Source organism: Papio anubis, chromosome 16 (assembly GCF_008728515.1).
Source record: "Papio anubis isolate 15944 chromosome 16, Panubis1.0, whole genome shotgun sequence".
Classification (NCBI taxonomy): domain Eukaryota; kingdom Metazoa; phylum Chordata; class Mammalia; order Primates; family Cercopithecidae; genus Papio; species Papio anubis.
Window position 1 is genome coordinate 2345090 of NC_044991.1, and position 20485 is coordinate 2365574.

The following is a 20485-nucleotide window of genomic DNA, read 5'->3' on the forward strand; positions in this document are numbered from 1 at the left end:
GAATCTTTTCAATTATTTTAAGTTTTGTCACTGCTCTTATTTCTATACCCATAAGATTGTGAGGTATCCAGGAAACCCAAAAATCATTGATTAAGCATCCATTTTGGTTCTTTCATTTTCTTCAGATATTTCCAGGCGTGTGGACTTGTATTTTCATGTTACCTTGGTCAGCCCATGCAGGATTATACTTTATCTTCATTGTAGAATTAAGATATTAACAACATACACTGGCATTTTATTCCATTTAATTCCATTTATATTGAAATACACAGTGTTAGAAATTAAAATTGTCAAGTCTGTTTTTAGTTTGCTTTTGGCCAATAGCTCTTGGGTGATACTTTAATCTTAACATTCTAACATTGTTTTGTGTTGTTTATTTGTGCAATGACTTTGAACACAAACTACCTTGAATCAGCCATACTCCATGGGGTAAGCGGACTGTCCTCCTCAAGGAGACCCCAGCTGCAAATTCAGGGTCCCCAGGCCACTGTTACTTCTGACCAGCCGGCTACAAAGTCAAGGGTCCCCAGGAACTTCTTCAGTTTCAATAAATCACTAAAACAATTCACAAAACTCAGGAAAGTGCTATATTTACAATGACTTTTATTATAGCAAAAGGATACAAACAATAGCCAGCTACAGAGAGAGCTACCTACAACGAGGCCTGGGAGGCTTCCATCAGCCCCAGGGGCTGGTTTCCCTCCCAGCACATGGGTGTGTGACCACCCACAGGGAACTGCCCACCAGAGATGATCTCCAGAGCTTCGGTGTCCAGAGTTTTCATTGGGGTTCCATTGCACAGGCGTGACTGACTGAATCCACAGCCCGGAAGTGGAACTCAACCTCCAGCCCCATCGCCTTCCTGGAGGTGAGAGACCAGCTGATATCCCACGGCTCAGAGCAATCCCCGCCCCCCCACCCACACCTGTGCTATTGCATGAGTGCTCTTCCTGGTAGGACCAGCCCCATCGGGGTCATCTCCTGGGCACAGCTTTTCTAGGGTCCCCTTAAGTCACTTTGTTGGCATGGACTCAGCTGTTGTCCAAGGACCCACTATGAGTAACAGAGACACTTCTATCCATTAAGAAATGTTAAGAATGTAGAGGTTACCTGGCAGGAATGGGCGAGAGGTGTGGTGGACAGAGACTGGCCAGGTTCATTATTACACAAGGCGTCAACAAGTAGCTTCTCTCACTTCATCCTGAGCTGAGATGTTTTGGTCTGTCTTTTATCAGAAATGTTGAATTTTCTCACATCCAGTCCTGTGATGGAATGGTCTGTTTTCACTCAGCACTCTCTCATACTTCCCTCGGCTGGGACATGTGTGGCTCTGCTCATCTCACTGACCCTGCACTGGGGAGGCAAATCCCCTTCTTGGACCTACAGGGATTCCAGAGCCTTCCCTTCTGCTCTGCCCTTGGAACTGGAGTTGGAGGCTATACTCTTCTTATTTTGTTGATATTCTGGGATTTTCCGTCATGAGTGTTCATGACAACTTCAATCTGGGATGGGGTGGTAGGGTGGAGAAGACGGTGAGTTCCAGCTCTGTCACTAACCAGCTCTGTGTGTGAGCAGTTGCAGGTGTGTGTGTGGTGTGTGTGTGCATGCAAGTGTGCATACATGAGTCAGGGCAAAGTGTGTCACATCTCAAAGCCTCTGGTTCCTTACTTTGCATTAGGACAACATCCTGGTCACCCATCAGTGGGCGCCCACGTGGCGCTGGCCTTCCGTGTGGTATCTGGTCCCCTCCAGCTCTCTGCAGAGTCGGCCTCTGCGTGTTCCTTTCACAAACAGGGACAGCGGCTCACAGAGGCTAGGAAGCCTGTTCAGGTGACACAAGGTGGGGACCTGGCTGCACTCTGACCAGAGGTGGCCTAGGGTGGCTCCTATCAGCCTCTAGGATGCAGCCTCCCTTGCTAAACACAAAGCCATGTTTGCAAACTGTCCCCTGAGCTCTATGAAGTGTAAGCTCAAACAGCCCCAGAAAAAGGGGCTAATGAAGAGCCCACTCCTGCCTTCCCCGGGGAGATCAGGTTTCACTTCGTTCAAGGGAAGCCCCCTTTCCCACCTCCTCTCCCCAGAACACAGCGCTCTGAGTACCAGGTACCGTTTCAACGTGCGCCTCTGATCCTTCCCCTGTTCTCAGTACAGCTGAGCTGCACTGGAATTTTCCAAAGGAACATTGCTCAGATCTGAGGGAGAATTAGAGAGGAAAGCCACAGCAGCACAAATGGCCCATAAATAGACCTGCTCCTAACGAGCAGAGTTCTGGGCTCTCATTTCCCTGTGAGCGCACAGAGAGCTGGGAGCCCCCTGTGCTGACCCCATTGAATCCCCCGACCTGGGGCAGGTGGGCCTGGCTCAGCCCAGCTGCCACCCTCCTCACACAGCTCCTGGCTTTGTGGGGTTTGTGATGGGCACATTGGCCCCATTTTAAGGAAATGGGCCTGTTCCCTCTGCATGAGAGCTGCAAGAAACTTGGAACCTCTTTGTGCTGGCCTTGAAGCCCACCTGTGCTCACCATTCCTCATCATTCTGTTCCTTCACTTTTCCAAATGCCTGCAGCTGTGGTGAGCGGAGATCCCCCACATCCATGCCAGATTCTTTGATGCAAGCAAAGGATGCTAAGCTAGGGTGGAGACACTCCTGTCCTGGGGAGCACAGGGTGCCCAAAGAGGTTATCTTCAGGCTGGGGCCCCCCACCCCAGGCAGGTGTGGCTTTTTCCCAGAACACACAGGGTGCCATCCTTCAGACGTGACCTGCTTCTCTAGGGGTTCTCTTTGAGCCATATTGTCAGGCGCTTGCCAAGAAGGATGGCATGAGGGTGTTGACTAAATCCTGTTATAAGTGAAAACACCTCATCCGTCCAGTCAAAGGCAAGTGCAGCAGGAAGAAAAAGCCACTCCAGAGAGCACTGCTGTCTACCCACCTGGTTCCGCATGACAATGGAGATCAGTGCTTACCAGCTTTTATTCCCCTCTTGGAGCTGTGCCTCGCTTACAGTTCAGATAGGCCCAGGAGAGTTTAAAAGACGGCAAGCACTCTGGTTGGGTGGTTATCAAGGCCAATTTTGTAGGACTTCAAAAACCATAAAGCATCTTCCAAATGAGTCTGCTGAAACAGTTTGCCTTCCTGCATACATTCATCCATTCCTACATACCTCCACCATCATACACCGTCACTCCTCCATCTGTTACCATTCATCAATGCTGTCGTCATAAGCGTTTAGAGTAAAGTAAATGGAGTAAAATCACCGTCGTTTGGGTTTCAAAATTAAATTAAAATTAAAATTAAAATTAAAATGAACCGATTAAATAAAATGGGTTTTAAGCAAAATTACAGAACATCGTTAGGTAAAATGCGAAAATGAATCCGTTTAAACCGTTTAATTAAAGTAAGATTAAGCGTCGTTTTAGTTTCGATGGAACAGGTAAATTAAATTAATTAGTGTTTTAGGTGATAAAGTTAAATGGATTTTGGATTTAGTAAATTAGATGGAAATTACATTCAAAATGCGTTGATAACATTAAGCCATAAGATTTTAGGTTGTCGTTTTGGATTCAGATGCGTCAGATGCGTTTAAAGCGTTTAAGTGGAATAAAATTAATTAAAATTAGATAGATACGTACTTGTTTAGGCATTGGAACAGGTAAGACACGTTAGAACAGAGTAAAATTAAAATTAAAAATAGATGCAGTAAAATTATTGAACAGGTGTCCGTCGTCGTTTTTGTTTAGACAAATTAAGATAAAATCAAAATTCACGATAAATAAAATTACATGAAGTTACATGATGGAATTTGATGGATTTTAATTAAATGCTTGACAATTAAAATAGCGTTTAATTGGTCTAAAATGCGATAGCATTGAAATTAATTAAGTAGATACTGTCAAATGGAACAAGTAGATACATGAGTAAAATCTAAAATCCATTGACGATATGATAAAATTAAAATTAGTTGAATTTTGTCATCATCATCCAAATGATTCCATTAATCAATATCAATAATAAATAATATCAATATATCCATATTCTCCTCTATCTATCCATCAATCATCCATTCACCCATTCATCCATCCATCATCTATCCATCATCCATCATCTATCTATTCGTTCATTCATCATCCATCCATCCATCCATCATCTGTCCATCCATCCATCATTCATTATCCATGTATCCATTCATTCATCATCCATCCATCCTTCCATTCATCCATCCATTCCTCCATTCATCCATCCAGCCATCTATCCATCCATCATCCATCAATCCATGCATCCATGCACCCATCCATGCATCCATCCACCATCCTCCCCTCTACACACTCATCCACCCATCACCATGCCTCCTCCCTTCCCTCCATTCATCCGTGCATCCCTCCATATTTGTTGGACTCCCTTTTGTTAACCTCTCCCCACCTGCCTCCTTATCTATCACTGTGACCTACTGGCAGATAGTGCCTGGAATTCCAATATTGTATCATTAATCTTTCTTGCTAAAATTTCTGATCCCTCTTAGAATAAAATACTTCCAAAAAATATTTTCAGGTATTTGCACTTCAGGGTGATTAAACTTTGGAGGGTGAAGCTGCCACCCTCCATGACCTCCTTAGTAGTCAGCCTATTGCACACAACACCCTACCCTCGCCCCCAGCTGATGGAGTTCTCGTCTTTCAGTTGCAGTTAGGGATGTGGGATCCAGGTGGGACATGGCCCACCCCCACCAGGGGAGGAGGAATGTGGATCAAAGACAGTTACATGCGTTTCATTGTTCCTGGAGAGAGATTGGTCTTTGGAGGGCACATGGCCTAGTTCTGGCTGAGACACAGGAGGAGATGTGCTGGGCAGTGCTTCCCTTGTGGAGTCAGAAGACAGAGCAGCCTTCAGAGGAAGCCTGTGAATTTCCCTTTCTTCCTGACGGATGTCATGCCTGGAAGAGGATCGGCCATCTTGCAAACTCAAGGCAACAGGCACACCTGCTGTAGACGGTAGGACAGAGACAAAAAGAGCTTGGTTTCTTAATGGCAGTCGTGAGTCATTGCCCAGCCCCGACGGCCCACCCTGGGGTCCCAGATAGCTTTGTCTCTTCAGGACACTGCTGGCCACGCATTCTGCTGCCTGACCTGAATACACATCCAATCGATACAGAAAAGGAAGGAGAGAGGAGCTCACCTGCCGGAGGGTGGGAGGGGCACCTCTGTGGCCGGAGTGGGCATTCAGGGTGCTCTTTTGCAGAGAAGGGCTGATGGCAGGGGAGGCATTGGAGGCCTTTTCTCTCTGGGGTGTGGGCTGGGGGCATTCAGCTTACAGAAGAGAGGCTGGCGCTCTGCAGGGCCGGGGAGAAAGCAGCCTTCAGAGCCAGACGGGGCTGAGTTTACATCCAGCGTCTCCTGTTCCCTGTGTGACCCCGGGCAAGCAGTTAACCTTGCCGAACCCCAGTTTCTTCATCTCTAAATGGGAATAACCGCGTCCTGACCTAAATAAAACCCTCGACAAACAGTAGGTGCCTTGTAAGTGGCGGCTCCTCTCCTTAGGTTGCGGCGGTGGCGGGGGAGGGGCCGGAGAGGACAGGGCAGCTATTTTCAAACATCCAAGGACCTGACCCCTTTTCCGAGGACAAGGGAATAGATTTGTTCTGTGTGACTGACTGAAGGGAACAGACACAGTGGTAACAGACGGAGCTTCAGGACAACAGGTTCTGAGGAATACAGGGAGGAGCACTGCAGCTGCTGGAGCCATTCAAAAGGAACGGCTGCTTCACGAGGCCCCGGAGCCTTGGAGCAGTGGGTGCCATCCACTTGTCTGCCCTCATCTCCAAGGGAGTCCTGGACCAGGCGGGAGGTGGGCCTTGGTGATGACTCAGGGCCAGTGCAGCCCTGGGGTGCCAGGTTAAGTGGGCGACGGGTGGAGGGTCAGGGACAGCACCTTGCCGCTGTCCACATTGAAGCCCTTGGTGTGTGTCTGGGAGCCAAGTTCCCTGGCCCCTTCTCATGGTGACTTATGCTCTCTGCTGAGAGCACGCAGTTGCCACCTCTGGATTTTCCCCATAACCACGCCTCCCCTCTGTGTTCCAGACAAGGTGGGCCGGGTTCCTCTAATGACACCCAGATCAAGACCCTCTTAGTAGTTTCATGTAACTCAGGGCAAGCATTCCGCACAGGAGCGCAGGGAGCATTTCCAGTCCCACGTAGCATCTCATATGCGATAAGGGCAGCCCGGGTCTCCGCCCTCCGTGGACTGTGTGTGCATGCCCAGCACAGCTGTCAGGAACGGGGTCTGGCACCTGGCAAAGACTCAGGTGCTGGGCAAATGTGCTCCCCCACTAGCCCTGGAGGCGTGCTACTGACTTCTGTTTTCATTCCACAAGGTTTTATTTTAAGTAAATCCTCAAATTGGATTAAACCCATGGCAAATGATCATCACCACTTTTTTATTTTTAACAAGTTCATTTGGGTTTCATGGATGCTGGATACTCAGGAGGTTAGCAATGTTCAGGAAGCTTCCATTTCTTACTGGCTTTGGGGGTTTCATGCAGGAGGCCCCTTGACTAGGAGCTCCCTTGGGGGAGGATTGCAGTCAGAACACCATCCAGGCTGCTGCGAAGCTTTGTCCTGGGACCCCGGGACAAAGGCTGCTTTGTGGTGGAAGGAAAAGGGGATCAAAGGACTGTCCAGAAATGCGGGACCTCAGCTGGCCACACACTTCAGAGTTGGGGAGGAGGCAGGGCCCAAGAGTGAGGTGGGAGAGGCATCCTTTTGGCTTTAGGTCTGGGCCACTCTGGACAGCTGGGTCCTCAGAAACAAAGTCCTCCCACCCAACATGGTCTGACCCATATTCAGCAGGGCCAGGGTTTTCAAGTAGGAGTTTGGGGCCACAGCTTGGGCTGGATAAATAGTGTTGGGCCTTAGGGTTCCAGGGCCTCAGCCATCCTGGCTTTGTACAATTAGAGATACATCTGAGCTTGGAGGTCCAGAGATGTCAGTTCCGGCCCCGGTTCAGATCCTCATGGCATCATTTATAGCGTGATGAGCATGAGGATGCCCTGTGAGGCTGTGCGGCAGCTCCCAGCATCGTGTGCAGGGAGCAGGTGGCCATTGCCAGACCCTGGGTGGCCAACCCATGCCCTCCGTGCACCTCCTGCCCAAGGGTCCCCTGCCCACTCTGGAGCCCCTGCTGCTCCCACGCCTGGCCTGGCAGCGGGGAGCCTGTGCCTCTGAAACTAAGAGTGGGACTGTGGGCTGCTGGCTGAGGAGAAGAGCCATGAGGACTCTGCCCTCTGATCCACTTCCCATGTTAAGAATAAAATCCTTCTGATGCTTGTTCCAGACTATAAAGCAGACTCTACTCACGGGGACCCCTCCAGTGAAGTTTTGCAACAGGGGAGAAAGATTGGACTCCATTTCAAACACAAGGAAATGTGGGGATTCAGAGGCAAGGATCCAGGTGGGATTGGTGGATGGAAGATGGCTAAGAGGGTGGGTCATGCTGGCTAAGCTGACCTGGCAGGATTCTGGCTAGAGGCAGGCCAGGGTGACCGACATCACCCAGGGGAAGGTGGGGGATGAGGAATTCGGTCAGGCATTGAGGGTGCTCAGACATTGAAACTGGGGGCTTCTGGCTAAACTGACTTAGGGTTCTTGCTGACTTTGAACTCTGCAAGCACAAAGGCAGGAGCCCAGAGTGAGCCCCGGTAAACAGTAGGCTCAGCACAGCCTGGCCAGAGCTTGGTTAGGGAGAGAGTCTGTGTCCCCTGGCCCAGCCTCCTGCAAGGACCTTCGTTTTCAGCTGTTTCTTTGGTTCTGCTGGCTCTGCCCACACGAGGAGTGCTTCCCCTGACATGGGTTGGATGTTTGTCGCTCTAAGTCTCAGGTTGAAATATGACTCACGTGTTGGAGATGGGGCCTGGTGGGAGGTGACTGGATCACCGGCCTGGATTCCCCCTACATGGTTTGACCATCCCCTTGGCGATGAGTGAGCTCTCACTCTGAGTTCACAAGAGATCTGGCGATTGAAGAGCGCGGCACCTCCTCCCGCTCTGTCTTGCTCCCATTCTGGTGGCAGAAGATGCCTGCTCCCTGGTCACCTTCTGTCGTGACTGGAGGCTCCCTGAGGCCTCACCAGGACCTGAGCAGGTGTCGGTGCCATGCCACAGCTTGCAGCACTGTGAGCCAAATTAAAGCTCTTTTCTTCATCAATGACCCAGCCTCAGGTATTTCTTTATAGCAGCATAAGAACGGCCTAATACCCTCCCCTGAGCAGAGGCATCTGTGGGATCCCAGGCCTTCCTCATCCATCAGCTACTTAGCCGGCATCTTCTCAGTCCAGCTGCTGCCTGGGTGCGGCTCCCTCAGCCCCTCCCATGGTGCAAGTGTGGGTCCCGGGCTCTGTAGGCAACTGCAGACTCTCATGCTTCTGCCCCCCATGGAGCCGCCTCCCTTCTCTCCTTCCACTCCATTCCTCCTTTTACCAACCCAGACGAAACCGCTCTGCCTACTGCCTTCTGCTTAACATTACATCCTGATATTTTCCAGCCTCTGTCGTCCTTGTAATTAACATTTAATGATTGCAAAAATATTCACAAGGGCATCCACATGCAAAAAAAATATATAAATGTAGACACTGACCTTACACCTTTCACAAAAATTAACGCCAAATGGATCATAGACCTAGATGTAACATGCAAAATGGTAAAACTTTTAGAAGATAACGTGGGAGAAAACGTAGGTGACCTTGGATTCAGCAAGGAGGTTTTAGACACAATGCCGAAAGTACGGTTCATGAAGGGGGGGATAAAAAGGTAAGTTGGGCTTCATTAAAATTAAAAACTGCTGCTCTGTGAAAGACACTGTTAAGAGAACAAAAAGACAGGCCACTGACTGGGAGAAATGTTTGCAAAACACATGTCTGATAAAGGACTTGTATCCCAAATATACAAAGAACCCTTGCAACTCAACTACGGAAAGCAACCCAGTGAAAAAGTGGATGAAGCTGGAAACCATCATTCTCAGCAAACTACCACAGGAACAGAAAACCAAACACCGCATGTTCTCATTCATAAGTGGGAGTTGAACATTGAGAACACACGGACACAGGGAGGGAAACATCACACACCGGGGCCTGTCGGGGGGTAGGGAGAAAGGGGAGAGAGAGCATTAGGACAAATACCTAATGCATACAGGGCTTAAAACCTAGGTGAGGGGTTGAAAGGTGTAGCAAACCTCCATGGCACATGTATACCTATGTAACAAACCTGCACGTTCTGCGCATGTATCCCGGAACTTAACGTAACATTTTTAAAAAAGCAGGCAAAATACTTGAATGGACGCTTCATAAAAGAAGACAGACACAGGTAAGCATACAGCTCCAGGGAGTTGTAAACTAAAACACGAGACACCCTGTACACCTATCAGAATGGCCAAAACCCGGAACACTGACTCCACGAAATGCTGGCGAGGGTTCAGGACGCCAGAAACTCCCATGCGTTGCTGGAGGGAACCCAAAATGGTAGAGCTGCTTTGGAAGACAGTTTGGTGATTTCTTATAAAACTAAACATACACTTACCATATGGTTCAGTAATTACGCTCCTTGGTGTTTACCCAAATGAGTTGAAAACTTCTGTCCACACAAAATCCTGCACATGCGTGTCGATCGCAGCTTTGTGCACAATCGCGGAAATGCGGAAGCAACCGGGATGCCCCTCAGTAGGTGAATGGATGAGTAAACTGGGACACCTCCAGACAATGGAATATTACCCAGCACTAAAAAGAAAGGAGCTGTGAGGTCATGAAACAGCCAGGAGGAAACTTAACTGCATATCACTAAGTGAAAGAAGTCAATCAGAAAAGGTTACAGACCGTATTATTACATTCAAAGGACTTTCTGGAAAAGGCAGAATGATGGAGAGGGGGAAAGACCAGTGGTTGCCAGGGGTTTGGCACGAGGGAGGGAGGGATGAATATGGCTGCACGGGAGTTTTAGGGCAGTGGAACTCTTCTGTACAGGACGGTAATGGCAGACCCACGTCATTATGCATTTGGCAAAACCCGTAGAACACACAGCAGAAAGAGTGAACCCTCAGGTGAACTATGGACTTTGGTTAATAATAATGGATCAATCATAGTTCATCAATAACAACAAATGCACCATATTGCAAGGTGGCAATAACAGGAAAGCTGGGTTTGTCAGGGAGAGGGCTAGAGGAGGGTAAGGGAACTGTCTAACCTTCTGCTCAATTTTTCTGTGAACCTACAACTGCTGTAAGAAATAAAATCTATCTTAAACAATATATTCACAAAAGAACCACATACTTAACTTAGTGCCTTCAAAGTTGACTGGATTTGTGGCCTTGTTGCATATTATGGTTGTGAAAAAGACTGCTGACTGCCCCCAACACCTGTATCCCTGAGTTTTAACTGGGCACAAAGCTGCCCGTATTAAATAAATATTTTCTCAACCTCTTTTACAGCTAGATATGGTCTGTCTGGCAATGTTTTGGCTAAAGAAATGTATGAGGTTGTGCAAGCAACTTCTCACAGGGAAGTGTACCTGATCTCCCCTTGGTCTCCTGGCTGGTGGGAGCACAAATGTGATGGCTGGAGCACATGCAACTATTTTGGACCCTGGAGCCCACTTGGGAATGGAGGTCATTCATGGTGCAACAGTGAGATATGAACCTAGGTCCCTCACTCTGTGGACCTTCCCTACACTCTTCCTCATATGCAAGAGTGACAAGCCCCTGCATGCACAGCACACTCCCCACCTGCTCTGCTGCCTCCCTTAGCCTAACCCAGTCCTGAGCAGGTCATTGATGAGCATCAAGCTCATGAGATACTGAAGAAGTATGTTTTCTTTAAACCTTCTTCCCATTGTCGATAGAGCCCTTGGGAATGAAAAATGTAGCATAAATTGAATAAACATTGACTAATATCCAAAAAATGCAGAAAGGAGAACACCAGTAAGTGTGGAAGAGCTGACACATATGATGGGACAGGGGCCAGAGCTCCGACAGGGGCTGCCCTGGGGGAAGTGAACCCTCAGGTCCTGCATCAGGGCCCTGTGTGGACTTCACAGGCTCATTAGACCCACGGATAGGCTGGTCTTCTCAAAGCGGCATTGACCCCAAAATAGCTGTACGTATAAAGCTACATAGACAGACTCGTACATGTACTGCTGTGCATTGCTTTGCAAAATATTCCAATGTAAGCCCATACAAATTAAAAAAACAGAAATGCAGTTAACCTGCATTTATCTCACGGGAGAACTTTCCACATGCCCTGAAATAGCAGTGGTTCACGGCCCCAGGGTTTATGGAATATGGAACGTTGGCATAACCATCTCCTTGCCAGGCAGCAACGTGGATTCCTGAGTTCTGTGACTGTGAATAATGTACTTAACCCTGCAGGACCCAGAGTTCCGTTTGCGCACTCGTTGGAGTGACTTGAATTGAGATTCCAGGACAGGGATGGTTGAGTCACAGCACAGAAACGTCCCAGTGACACATTTCTGTCCAGAGGCCCCTGGTGTCTGGATACTGTGGCTCCAGGAGGCCCCTCTGCCTGGAGAAGCCCCAGCTTGTGACATGTGTCACTTAGAGAGCTGGCCCGGCTGGCCCCCAGCCCTTCCTGTGGCCACGATTGGAAGAGGAGGGTGGTCTGGCTGTGCTCGTGCCCTCTTGTGCTAGGCTTTCCCTCAGCTCCTCACCCACCAAACCCCGAGCACTCAGGCTTCCTCCCCTCCCTCCTTTCCTTTCTTCCTCTATCTCCCATTCTTTACTCCTCTTCCTCTTCTTCCTGCTTCTTGTTCTTTTTTTCTCTCTCTCTGTCCAATGAATTACCACCTGGGCTTGCCACATTCTGACTTCCTTGTTCCTTCCCCATCACACCAGCCTGCTCCCACTCCCCAGACCGTCAAGGGTGTCCATTTGGGACATGAACAGCACCCAAGCTCAGCAGGACCGTGGCTCTTGGAGGCAAATCTGCCAGGGGACTGCGCTGACAGCTGCTCCCTGAGAAGGGGCTGGGGTGCCCCTTGGGAGCAAGTGCAATGCTGCAGGTTTTGTGGGCACAGGCGTGCATCCAGGCAGGGCTCAGGTGGCGTGGTACGGAGCAGGAATCCTGCTGGGGAGGCAGCAGCTCCTCAAGTGCAGGGCTGGACCTTGTCTTCTAGCCATTCATTCATTCATTCATTCATCTGACAATCACCCATCTAAAGTCCATTCTGTGCCAGGCACTGCTGGGGGAATGGGATGAACAGGATCAGGGTCCCGCCTTTCCGGTGCTGGAACGTCAGTGTTGGACGCAAACAACACGCAAAAAAGCTGCAAAATGGAATGACTTACAGCCAGGATCAATGCTAGGAAAAATGAACACGGCCACAGCTTCTTTGTCACTACCCTCAACACAAAGGGTCCACTTCTCACCCGACTCTGGGCTGCCTGTGACCTCCGACCACAGAGTGTGGGAGAAGCGATGGTGTGAGTCCCGAGGCTGGGCCTGGAGACGCCTCGCCGTGGCTCTCTGTGGCTCCAGACCTCAGAACACCATGGCAGGAAATGCCTCCAGCCTCTGAGGACGGGAGGCACATGGAGAACCGAGGTGCCTCAACCAGCAACCAGGGCTGCCCAGCCCCGAGAAGCCATAAGCGCAGAGCCTTAGGTTGGGTGTTCAAAGCTGGACATGGGTGGTACCATGCAAGGAAGAATGGCACAGGGTGAGAACCTCGAGCCAGCTGGGAGTCACAGTGGCTGGGGAGGAGGAGAAGACCTTTAGGCTGAGACTAGAGGATAAACAGGAGTTATTCAGACAAAGGATGCAGGTACGGGCATCCCAGGGAGCAGGCACAGCCACTGCCAAGGTCCCGAGGAAGGAAGTGGCGTGGATTACCTGATGACAGGGAGATGGTGGTGGCTGTGCATGGCAGGTGGGCAGGGGTTTCTGTTCCATGTCCTGGCATTCTCTGCAGTCCCATGTGTGGCCTCGTGCTCAGGGCATCACTGGTGCAAATGAATGGCTGTTGATTGATTGACTGCACCTGCTGTTGGTGTCAGTGCTTTAAACCCACAGGTGTTTCCTGCCGTTTCAAGACCACGGGTCGGCTGGCTGTTGGGCTGCTCAGGGCCCTGCTTGGCTGGAGTTGACTGGACCTGCTCCTTCGTCTGAGGTCAGCTGGTGGGCTGGTGGGGCTGGGTGGCCTCGCCCCTCACATGGTGACCCATTGGCCATCAGCCAGGGAAGGGGTGACCCCGCACCTCTGTGCAGTCCTGCACTCATGCTTGTGGAGGAGTTTGGCTTCCAGGAGAACCAAGAGCGGCGTTTGATGCCTCAGTTCCTTTTGTGTGTCAAGCAAAGAGTGCATAGGTGACCTCAGAGCTCCCCCAAGGTCCAGACGCCATCTCTGCATTCATCTCATGGAGAGGGCTCCCTGGCCCAGCAGGTTGCCAGCTGAGCTTGACAGACAGGCACGCACATTAACAGCCATGTTCCTTGGCCAGCCTGCTCCCCAGAGCCCCTGGCAGACACAGCCAGTTACAGAGACGTTCCCTGGCTGGCCTGCTCCCAGAGCCCTGTCTCCACGATGAAGGAGGAGCCTTTCCTCCCTGTTGGCAGTAGATCAGGAGAAGCTCTTCAATCATGATCGTGCTGTGCTTGAAAAGAGAGGAAGTCAAAGGGTCCAGAGACCCCTCATCCTAGGGAAGACCCTCGCCTCCCTCAGGGCAGACACAGGGGCTCTCCTGGGTGGAGTCCAGAGGTGGCATGGCCTTTGTGACCCCACCTCTAGGAGGGTCCTGCCCCAGTCTCTCTCCAGCACACAACGCTCCTGTGTTCTAACTTGGTCTGTAGCCTGGAGTTCCTCCCTCTTACTTGCTGATCCCCCACACCCCCACTGTGGACAGAGTCACCCTCATACACAAACCTGATCAGCCCCTCCTCTGCCCACTCCCCTCAGGGTTCCATGTTCCCTGGAGATGCTTCAAAGCTACCTAGGACCTGGACCTGTGCTGATAGAGTGCTAGCCTCACAGTGTCCTCTGCCTGGCTGAGCCTGACCCCCTCAGAAGCCTGGGTATTATCTCCCTGGTCCTCAGCCCTATTGAATGAATCCCAGAAGGCGGCCTGGAGTAGGAGAGACCCCGACTTAGAATTGCATGTGACTGGATTCCAGCATGGTGTGGACCGGGAGGCGTGACCTCGGGGAGTTATTCCGTCCCCCTGACTTGCACGTTTCTTCTCTGTGAAGTGCAGTACCAGCTCTCTCTCACCTCCTAGAGACACGATGAAGGGGAAGGTCAGAGTGACAGCAGACACAGTGGGGCACGCGGCAGGTGCTTAGCAAGGGCAGATGTGGGTGTCGGACAGGTGTTCAGTTCCTTCCTTCCTTGAACTCTTCTCTCTTCCTGGACCTTGAACTCTAAGTTTGTTATTTATTATTATTATTACTGATATTTGTATTTTCAGTACAGAAAGCAAATGGAACAGACCAAGCAAAGTTAGTTTCGATTCTTTTGCAAGTTTTTCCATGTGCCACTTTCTCATTTTGTTCCAAAAAAAAAAAAAAAATTGGGAATCTGTTATTTTCTTTCATCTTTTCTTCTGTCTCTGTTGATCCTATTTTTTTTTAACCTGAGTGCCCTCCTAGGTACTTAAAGGATTAGGATTATTTCTCAAAGCCAGAGCTCAGAAAATTGCATCAACCTATGACAGGCACAAGTTGGCCAAGATGACCCCTGACCGCTTACCTGGAGACTCAACCAAGGAGTGTCTCCCTGCTCAGCTCCCGCTGCTGAGAACCACTCCGAGTGCTGTTGTTCCTGACAGCTCCCTCCCGTAAGTGAAAGAGGCAATATGGACACAGGGGATATTTTCGGTAAGTAGGGCTGAGTTTAATACATTCTCAGTGTTAGCACGTTGTAATGCCAGACTGCCTAAAAATATTCTGCTTGAGACGTGTTCTTAACAAATAGAGGAATTAACTCAGCCTGCGATTAAGTTATTCGTCCTGGTTATTAGTTTCTCATGTCTTTATTAAACAGGTGCTCAGGTCCCTCAGGCTCTGAGAGGGTGTAGGAGGGGGACTGAAAGCTGGGCCCCTAGAGGCAAAATGTCTGAGCACAAGTCCTGGGCTTGCCATTTAGCTGTGTGACCTGGGGCAAGTTATCCAGCCTCTGTGCCTCAGCCTCCTCATGTGTTGGTTCCATAGATTCAAGGTACACAATATACTGTTAGGATATGTAGAGAGTGGAGCGATTATTACAGGTCACGGTTTAGTATATCTGTCATTGTACACTGCTCCTGTTGTTTGTAGTAAAAGCATCTAAAGTCTTCTGTCTTAGAAAATGTCCAGTATGCAATGCAATATTATTAACCACAGTCTTCATGCTGTACATTAGGGCTCCAGATCTCCTTGTCCCAAATCAGGGCAACCTTGTCACCTTTGACCCATGCTTCCCAATACCCCCATCCTGCCTGCAATGAATTATGTTCTTTCCCTACTTTTAGGGATTCAACTTTAAAGAAAGAGTCTTTCTATAAGAGACAGTATGCAGTGTTTGGGCATGCATGCGTGTGTGTGTGTGTGTGTGTGTGTGTGTCTGTATTAGTTCGTTCTCACTACACTGTGTATACTACACTGCTGTAAAGACACTACCTGAGACTGGGTAATTTATAAAGAAAGGAGGTTTGATTGACTCACAGTTCTGCATGGCCGGGGAGGCCTCAGGAAACTTACAGTCATGGCAGAAGGCAAAGGGGAAGCAAGGATCTTCTTCACAAGGCAGCAGGAGAGAGAGAGAGCACAGGGGAAATGCCACACTTTCAAACCATCAGATCTTGTGAGAACTCACTCGCTATTGTCACACAGTGCCAAGGGGGACGTCTGCCTCCATGATCCAATCACCTCCCACCAGGGCCCCCTCTTGGCACGTGGGGATTGCAATTAAAGATGAGATTTGCGTGGGGACACAAAGCCAAACCATATTAGTGTGTGAGTGCAAAAGTGTGTGTATGAGTGTGTGTGAGTGTATGTGAAAGTCTGTGTGAGTGTGAGGGTGTGTGTGGGAGTGTGTGTTTTGTGAGCATGTGAGTCTATGTGAGTGTGTGAATATGTGTGAGTGTATGTGACTGTGTGTATGAGTGTGAGTGCATGTGAGTGTATGTGAAAGGCTGTGTGTATGACTATGAGAGTGTGTGTGTGTGAAGGAGTGTGGGTGTGTATTTTTGTGTGAGCATGTGAGTGTATGTATGTTTCTGTATGTGCCTATGTGTTTGTATGTGTATGTCGGTGTGTGAATGTGAGTGTATGTGAAAGCCTGTGTGTGAGTGTGATTGTATGTGAATGTGTGTGAGAATGTGTGTATAGAAGTGTATGTGTGTGTGACTGTGAGTGTGTGTGTGAGTCTGTGTGTGTGGAAGTCTGTGAACATGTGTGTGACTGTGTAAACTAGGAAGTGTTAATGTGAAGTGTGTGTGTGAGAGTGTGTGGAGTGTGTATGTGTTTGTGTGAGCATGTGAGTGTATGTTTGTGCATGTGAGATGTGTGTGTATGAAAGTGTGAATGTGAGTGCTGAAAAAGCACATGTATGAATAATGTGCATAGAAGTGTAAGTCATATGTAGAGACTGTGGAAATTAGTATTAATGTGTGTGGAGTCATAATGAAAGAGTCTGTAGAAATATGTATGACCAAAATTAATGTATGTAAAGAGTGTGTGTGAAAATTAGGTGTGTATGTGTTTGTGGCAGCATGTGAGTGTATGTGTGTTTGTGCATGTGAGAATGTGTGTGTATGTGGTATGAATGTAGAGTGTAAGAAAAGCCATGTGTGAGTGTATAAGTGTGAAGTGTATGTGTGTGTAGCTATGAAGTGTATGTGAAGTGTGAAGTCTGTGTGTGTGAAAGAATCATGAAGCTTATGTAATGTGGCTGTGGCTGAATAATGTGTGTGCAGGAGTGTGTGTAAGCATGTGTGTGTGTGACTGTGTGTGTGAGTGTGAGAGTGTAAGTATGTGAGAGAGTGTGTGTGTGGCTTACTTCATTTAACACATTTTGCTCCAGGTTCACCCATGTTGTTGCAAATGTCGGTGTCTCCTTTTCAAAGGCTGAGAACCTTTCCCTCCGTGTCTACAGCACGTTTTCTTTACGCAGCCGTCCGCAGACGGTGTTTCGATTGTCTCCGTCTCTCGTTGCTGCAACGAACCTGGGGGCTCAGGTGTTTCTGCAAGGTGCTGCTTTCTTTTCCTTCGAATATATACCCAGAAAAGGGATTCCTGGGTCCTGGGTACTTCCACGTTTAATTTTCTGAGAAAGTGCCCTAGTGTTCCCCGTAATGGCTGCACCAGCCTCGGTCTATTCATTTATAATACGAGGATCACTGAGTGGCTACTTCAAAGCCTTGGATTTGTGCCGTGTCTGAAACAGTCTGTACACGATGATGCTTCACCAGTGTTCACGCAAACAGCTGACCCTTGAGCAACACAGGGTTATGGGGGCCAACCCCCGTGCCAGCAAAAGTCCGTGTTAACTTCTGACTCCTCAAAAACTTGACTACTCATAACCCACTGTTGCCTGGAAGCCTTACCGATAACACAGCCGATGAACACGTATTTAGGATGTGCTGTGTGTTATATGCTGTATTCTTACAACAAGGTAAGCTAGAGGAGAGAAAATGCTATTAAGAAAATCCTAAGAAAGAGAAAATGTGTTTAATCTTCGTTAAGTGGAAGTGCATCCTTGTAAAGGCCTCCATCCTCATCGTCTTCGTGTTGAGCGGGCTGAGGAGGAGGAGGAGGAGGAGGAGGAGGAGGAGGAGGAGGGTGTGGCCTTGCTGACTCAGGGGTGGCCGAGGTGGAATAAAAGTCCAGGTATACATGGGCCCACACAGTTCAAATCCGTGTTGTTCAAGGTTCAGCTGAAATTATTAACAGTGAGTAACGCAGGAGCTTTACAACGGAGAATGTTGCATTCACGCAGGGCTATATTAATTGCTTTGAGGAAACCTAATTCCCTGTAGACCAGGACAAGAATGAATCGAGGAAGGTAATAAGTGTTATTTATGGTGACTCTTTCATGGCCGGCAAGCTTCACACATATCATGTCCCTCCGTCCTGACAACCCCCAGGCAGGCTGGTGGGGCTCTTCCCATCAGAAAGACGAAGGGCTTGGCCTTCAGGAGTTAAGCCTCTTGCCCAGGGTCCCGCAATTAACACAAGAAACAGCCTGAGTGCAGGTGCTTTCTGGAGTGCCAAGCTCTAGCCAGGCGTGCAGAAACCCTGCCATGGGCAGGAGGCGTGGTCCTGAGCATCTCGCCGTGATGCATCCGAAGGAGCCTGTGTTTGCACGCCGCATACCTGCAGGGAAACAGGAAGACATGGCCATGCCCTGAAAAGAACTTTGGGTCTCGAGTCTCATGTGGGCAGTTTTCCAGGAGCAGGCCCTGAGTGACAGGGCTAGGGCCCAGGAGCTCCGAGTGGCATATGGCAGAGAGGGCGCGGGGGAGGTTGGCAGGCAAGGGGCAGCTGGCGAGGAGGGGGGGGATGTCAGTTCAGCCTCCACAGAAAACTGCTAGACTCAGGGAACTCTGAAAAATGGAGTAAGACGCAGGCCTGAAATTGTCTGTACCAAGGCCAGGAGCCAGGGTCTTCACGCCTCCTTTCGCCGTCAGCCCCTGGCTCTGGGGGGCAGGGTTGGCTTGTCCCTGGCACTTCTGGCCTGCAAGATGTGAGAAATGGACTCCGCAGTCTGAAGGCACCCTCCCCACAGCAAGACACAGGTGCTGGTTGCAGGGACTCAGCCCGGCAGGCCCAGGGGTGTGAAGGAGCCACAAGGGGAGATGCTGGGGTCCCACGGGGCCTACTGCACAGAAGCCCAGACTGTGGTTCTGAGCAGAGAATGCTCAGGCCAGTCCTGCAAAAAAGCTTAGGGAGGAGAGGTTGACAGGAGGGACAGCCGGGGGCCCAGCCTTGGAAGGACAGAGAGCGAGAAGTGTGAAGATGCTTGTTGCTTCCTGGAATCTGGTTTAATTAATGCCTTGGTTTTTATTCTTCTTCATCAGAAGCATGATCTGGAAGACCCACATCTGATCAATTACTTCTGCCATTGCAGAGAAACGTCTCAGAGCTGGGCTGCTTCCAGAGTCTGTGCTCCGCTTCTAATTCATCGTCTGCCATAAAGGATCCATCAGGGCTGAATGCTAGGGATGCCGGCAGGGCCTGGAGCAAAGTTGTCTCCTGTCTCTGGGACTTGCTGCACTGATTTGTAACGTGGGGCTTCAAGTTCTGTTCAGATGTGAGCCCTGCGATCACAGGAGCTCCTGTGCAACCTCCCAGCCAGCATCTCCCCATGGCTTCACAGAATACGGGCCTGCTGGGGTGCAGCCCTGCATCCACTGCATTGCCATCAGCTGACCATGCACCCCTTCTCCTTCTCATCCCTGCGGGTTTCCCTCTGGACCTCAGAACCCGGCACAGACCCTGGTATACAGTAGGGGCTCATTAGGTGCTTAGGGAAAGAATGCTACAGGTGCGCTCACCCACAGCACCCGGAGCATTTGCACTTTCCTGTAGTTGTTTTACACTCAGTCTGTCTCCTGGAGACTGTGTTCGCTAAAGACATAGAGGGCGCATCCTGCCTTGGGGACCTGGGGGACTCACGGGGCCAGCAGAGCTGAACGGATCCTTCATAAATGCCACCTGCATTCTGGGCAGTGTTTGTGGCCAGCCAGGGGAAGTCAGGCACCATGGGAACCTCCCTTTGGCAGATCTTTGAGAACAATTTATCTAAGATTTCAGGATGTGAGCACACAGCTGAGACACCCTTCGACCTCACCTTCTGCAGCTGTGGCACAACCTTGTCCAGCCTTTCTGATTCTCCAAGAAACACACGGCTTGTTCATAACTTCCTACTGCCACCTATTCGGGAGGCTGAGATGGGAGAATTGCTTGAACCTGGGAGGTGAAGGCTGCAGTGAGCAGCCTTGGGGGCTGCTGGCTGCTTTGCAGGGTCACGGGGTGATTGGACTGACACACTCAGTCCTCAGTTCCTTAGTCGTGGAGCCCCCGGCCATGTGAAACTCCTGAATTCCAGGAGGCCCAGGACACAAGGAGACACAGGGGCTCCCAGCAAGAGTGGTCCTGGGATCCCCGGGGTCAGTGTGATCCCTTCCCTCAGCAGGTTTTCTACAGACCCCCCAAGCTGGGCCTGGAGACTTCTGGTGCCAGGCCTCTGCTCACTGTCGGTCTCTCTTGTCTCAGGGAACCCTGGGCTAAGATCTTCGGCCCTTGGCTGGGCTCAGTGGCTTATGCCTGTAATCCCAGCACTTTGGGAGGCCGAGGCAGGCAGATCATGAGGTCGGGAAATTGAGGCCATCCTGGCTAACACGGTAAAACCCCGACTCTACTAAAAATACGAAAATTAGCCAGGTGGGGTGGTGCACGCCTGTAGTCCCAGCTGCTTGGGAGGCTGAGGCAGGAGAATCGCTTGAACCCAGAAGGCAGAGG